The 5388-nt window shown below is 48.6% G+C and overlaps 1 protein-coding gene and 1 long non-coding RNA gene across 2 annotated transcripts in view; both read right to left on the bottom strand.

Annotated features, from left to right (window-relative positions):
* LOC116185808 overlaps positions 1 to 4439 on the bottom strand; it is a 20550-nt gene extending 16111 nt beyond the window's left edge. The window contains exon 1 of the long non-coding RNA XR_004150716.1: positions 4428 to 4439. This is a non-coding gene — a long non-coding RNA (uncharacterized LOC116185808). The remainder of the gene's footprint in view (positions 1 to 4427) is intronic.
* The window catches only part of LOC102672661 (headcase protein), a 146868-nt gene that overhangs the window by 105215 nt on the left and 36265 nt on the right, over positions 1 to 5388 (bottom strand). The gene's annotated exons all lie outside the window — the stretch shown is intronic.

The raw sequence follows: 5388 nt of genomic DNA, 5'->3' as shown, positions 1-5388 counted from the left end.
GGGGTTGGCACGGCGATGGGGGAGGAGGGTAGGTAGATCCCCGGTCGAGAGTCGCCGGGACGTCTGCCGCGGCGGCGTTGGATCATCGGGGAAAGTTGGCGACGTCAGCCAAGTCAAGGCCGCGGGAGGAGAGCGTTGCAGCGGCGTCGGTGCTCCACAACCCCTTCTTCCCTTTCCTTCCTTCCTTCCTTCCTTCCTTTCTCTCCGCCTCGCATCGTATCTTCGAGAAACAACCCCACTCTCTTCCCCGTTTCTGCTAGGGATCAGCCTGGGACCCGAGAGGGAGGGGGTTGGAAGGGGTAGGCCGTGTCTGTGCTGCAGCGACGGTCGATAGAATTGTCTGCGCACATGCGCAGCCAAAGGTTCGTCAGCTGCGCCATTGATTCCCACCCCGACCACCACCCCTCCCCCTCCCGTGTAGACTTAAAGAGGAGAGGGCGGAATAAAGGTGGCTAATTTGTGTAACGTGGCGAAGGTGGAACGCATCTATGGGTGGTGGATGTCGTCGTCGTCGGCGACTTTACCAGATTTTCCAGACGAGCCGTGAACGCGTGGCAGAAGAGGAGAGGAGAGGAGAGGAGGGTGACCAACCCCTTTTCGCTCTCCTTACCGACACTTCTGGCTGCCGCTTGATTCTCGTCGTCGAGAAACCTTCTTCCCTTTCAAGGGTGACCTCCTTTGCCGTCTCGACGTCTCGTCTCGTCTCGTCTCGTGGGGTGATCGTAGGTCTTGATCTTTCTATCCACGCGGAACACCGCGTCGAGGAAATGGCCGTCGTTTCCGTAACGATCGACCACGAACGTAACGTCTCGAGAAAGTTGCGGTTCGTTCGGACTCTATCGATGCTTGACGAGAATCGATTCGATGCACGCGCGACAAAACGTGCTAGAGAAAGCTTGCTTCTGGTGTTTCCCATCTCCGTCTCTTGTCGAAGGAAACGAGGAGGAGAAAAAGGAATGGAGAGGAAAAAGCTCCGCTCCTCGATCCCGAGGAACGACGAAGGTGTGGGACGCCGAAAAATGGAGCAGGAAAGGGAAAGGAAGAAAGAAAGAAAGAGGGGAGAGGGATATTCAGAGGATATTCCCAAGGGAAATTGAGATTTGATCCCGAAGGAGCGAGACGAGTCGAGCGAATTCGCACAGTTCGCGATGCGAACTCGGTGAAACGAGGGAGAAGACAGGCATCGTGGATTGGCACGCGTCGAATCGAAATTGCGCGGAGAATCGCAGACAAGAAATAGTTATCGATCGAGATCCTCAAAAATTCCTCCTCCTCTTGGGGAGTCGAGCTTCGATTCTTTCCAACTTGTTGTCCAATCTCGGCAGACAAAAATTAAGGGAAACTTTATCGATCGATTGCAACCGTCAGATCTATGGCGTTAACCGTTCCTTTAAGCTTTCCTCACGCTCTCGATACGCTTTCAAGGTATCCCTCAATGTCGTTCGTTTGTACGATCCTGTAATCCGTGGTTAACTGCAAGGATCCATTGTCGAGGATTATCCCACGCGACACGCTCGTCAAAGATCCAACTGGAGATCGGTTAATCCTGAAACGATCGGTTTCATTTGGTATTCAACGCGGGTCCGAGTTATAATCTTCGACTATGTTCGGTGCAAGGAGCAATAACAAAGCTCGAATATATATATCATCCCCAACGGAGAGGCCACACGGTTTTGGCATTCCGTCCTCGGCCATCGACTTGCGCCAGGGGTTGCGGCTAATGTCGTTGATATTCAAGACTCAAAGTGGCAGGGGTTGCGTTAATGTCACCGGGGGTTCGCTGTCCGAGACGTACGCACACACGCAGCCCGATATTATCCGATGTCTGGGTCCACAGAGGGGGTGGAGGGACGACGGAGGATCGTCGTGCCATCAACCCCAATCCACGATCCGATAACCAAAAGGGTTAGCCGTTACAACCGTTCCAGAGATCCTTACCTTACCCTACCTTACCTTGCCTTGGGTGGTCCGACGACGAGCCTGGATCCCTTCTTCTCCCTTCCGAAAAATGTCCCTTCTTCGGGGGTTGGGCCGATATCTCGTTGATAAACGAGTCGAGAGATTCGCTCGCTACTTTTCACCCCGATACGGTGGTAGCGACACGCTACCACTTTCGAGGGAAGGAAAAAACTCTGGATCGTTGGAGGATCGAGAAGAGTAACAACACGGACGGTTATTCGAGTTGGAACAGGTGACACAAGTAAATCGTTCGATGATGCCATACGATGATGTCTACCGAGGAATTAAATTTAATAGTGTCCTGGTGGATGAATGCCATCCGCTGCTCGTTGCGGCGGCGCCACAACCTTTGCCCTTGGCATTCATCGACCGATAACGAGCCTCCTTTCCCAACTTTCCTTTCCAACCTTGCGGCACGCGATCATCGCTCAAATCGATACTCATTACTCCCTATTTCGACACGAGTTTCGCGCAATAAGTGAAATTACGTAAAATCTGACGATGTATATTCATTCCTCGAAACTTGGACCTCTGAAAGGGAAGGGAAACGGTTATTGTCGACGCGATGATCGATCGAGACAAGTTCTTTTAAGATCCGCTCCTTTTAGGAGAAAAACTCGCTGCGGCGAATCCCTAAATTTCGAATAAAGGACCGAAAGAGGAAGATATAATACGTGTTTGTGTGTGTGTGCGTGCGCCTTCCATCTCGAATCTCGCGTCCAATACAATCGGTTCGTAACACGGTTAGAATCTAATTTCGCGAGTGGCAGTAATTTAAGCCCTGACGGTTGTTCGGAAGGGACGAATATCGGCTCGCAGAAATACGAGTGAAGGGAGGAGGAGGTGGTGAGAAACGGTACCTGGGACGGATGCTTTTCGGCTATCTCGAGCACTCGGCCGAGGGAAAGAGAAAGAGAGAGAGAGAGAGAGAATGGGCGACCTTCATCTCGGGGAAGACTTTAATAGGATGCCATTCCCCCGCTTCCGGACAATGCATACAATGTACAGACTGGAAATTCTGAGCTTGGCATTGTCGTTCGCAAAACTCCATTCTGCGCTTCGTGGAAATGGAGAATTGAAAATTTCCTAGATCTCGATTCGCTTTTTCGCTCTTTTGAATCCCGCAACGACCCGATTCGCGCTTAGAGGGATGAGAATTTTGCAAAAAGTTATTTTAAAGCTCGATTGAATTAAAAATTAAAACGATAGACGATAATTTTCTGGCCAACGAATGGGATCGTTTGAAATACTTTTTTGCCATTCTATAGTCTCGATTCTCAAGAAATCGTTTACGCTGTCTTACATCCATCCTCGTCGTTTATTCGAACCCCTCGCTCGCACGTCACCTCACTGACCCGTCTCCCCAACTCCGGACGAATGGAAGACCAACGTTCTAATTCTTGAAAGAACGTAGCGCGTAGTTTCCAAGGAAAAAAGATGTAGTAGGTCACTGGGTCGCGGGCCCATTCATAAATCTCTGCGCTACGGAAACTTTAAGTCTTTATATTTCGGTAACCGATTCACATATCGGAATGGAAAAAAAAAAAAAAGAAAATAACTTTCCTCTATTTTTTGTCTAACAATCATTCCAATCCCTTACATTATATTTTACGTATATATTCATGCTCATCATTCCACGCTTTTAACAACCCGCAAAATTGCGAATCCAAACACGGTATCGACCAGTTTCCAGAAAAAAAAAATCGAAAAGACTCGTTATCACCTACTAGCGCAAAGGCGCTGGTTTGCGTCTTTCTCGCGGGTTTCCCTCTCGCTGGTGAATGAAAACTGGTGGCGGAGGAACGTCCCCCCGTCGTTACATTGACCTCCCGCAGGCAAATTTCGGCTCTCCCGGCCATAAAGGTTCCTCCTTACCGGGCCATCGGGCGAAATAATGGCGTAATAAATCTAGAAAGTTTTCGCGGCGGGCCGAACTCTACCTCCGTCCCTCGAAACGGGGGGGAGAGAAGAGGAACGTCTCGCTTCATCGGATCCCTCTCCCCGATGGGAACACAACATCGCCCGTACCTCGCCGCTATCAAACAATCAATCTATTCCCGGTGCCGTGGGCGATTACGTTTGCAGTTAATAATTCAACCCGGGTGCCCGTTAATGAAACCTCGAAAAACGAGGGGAGGGGGTTTGAAAAACAGCGGTTAGAGAGCAAGAGAGATCGTCGTTCGTTCGTTTAACAACGGCGCGTTATTAAAATCGCCTCGATAATATCTGTGATATCAACATCCAAGATAAACTTGGATAGATATCTTGAAATTTCGATCGATAAGTGAAGTCGCGAGTCAAATAATTAGAGTCAATCAAGTATAATAGTTTCTGTTATTGGCGATAATAAATACTTACGAATTTTTCAAACTTAAATCGATCCAATATAACGTTTCATGGGGAAAATAAAAAGAAGAAGAAGAAGAAGAAAGTGATAAATCGTGGCCGACGTCGAGGTACACATATACGTGCGTGACTTTTTACAGGGCGCGTATAGTGGCACGAATCGAGGCAAGAATTCGAGTGCAAAAACCGGAGGACAAATCGATCGATCACCGTGAAAGAAGCAAATCTCCTCCTCGCATTCCGACTATTTCTCTATCGGGACACTCCCCTGCGGTCTTCTTCCTACGGGGTGAGCGCAGAACTGCTATGGAAACTAAGGAAAAAGCCGACAGTCCGGACAAAGACGCCGAGACAAAGGGAAGAGGGAGGGGGATGGAGGAAGAGGAGGAGGAGGAGAAGAAAGGGAAAGTAATAGAACCGACTGGGAAAACGCGTGTCTCGTGATAATACGTTTCTGCTCGGTCCTCCTCCAGTTCCTCGATAATTACGACGGAACGCCAACACGGGGAGAAACTCGAAATGGGCGGTATACCGCAGAGAAGAATATTTCTTTCATCAATTACGATCTTTCGTAAAACGCGCTCGAATTTTTCCGTGAATGAAATATGATCGAGATCGAATTGATCAAAAATAGAGATAATACGGTTAAACAAAAATTTCCCGTGGAAAATAAGTATTTAGGGAAGAAGAAGGGGGAGAAAAGATCGAAAGATTATCCATTCGGATAATCTACATTCCGAATCGAGTATAAGCGATCCGAGCGAAATGGAAAATCCTGTTACACGATCGAATAGGTTATGTACACTTGGGTCCCGGCGAAAAGAGAAGATCCGGAATACTCGGGAAACAATCGTGGCGAGTCATAGAGAGCAATCGTATCCGTGGAAAAGGGTATCGTGAACGGTCATCGAGCAAGCCAATGTCCCTTTCCCATTTCCATAACGGGATTTTATTTCCATTTTCTCGCTGGCGTAGGAAGATAGAGACTCGAAGAAGAGAACGCTTGAAGAAGAATAAAAAAAAAGGAGGAATTTACGCGTCTTCGAATCGAAATAGGAAAGAGTCTTCGATCCCTGGAATATG

This window comes from Apis dorsata, unplaced genomic scaffold (assembly GCF_000469605.1).
Source record: "Apis dorsata unplaced genomic scaffold, Apis dorsata 1.3 scaffold_292, whole genome shotgun sequence".
Taxonomy (NCBI): Eukaryota; Metazoa; Arthropoda; class Insecta; order Hymenoptera; family Apidae; genus Apis; species Apis dorsata.
The sequence above is the reverse complement of the archived record's forward strand: the minus strand, read 5'-3'. Positions and strand labels throughout refer to the sequence as shown.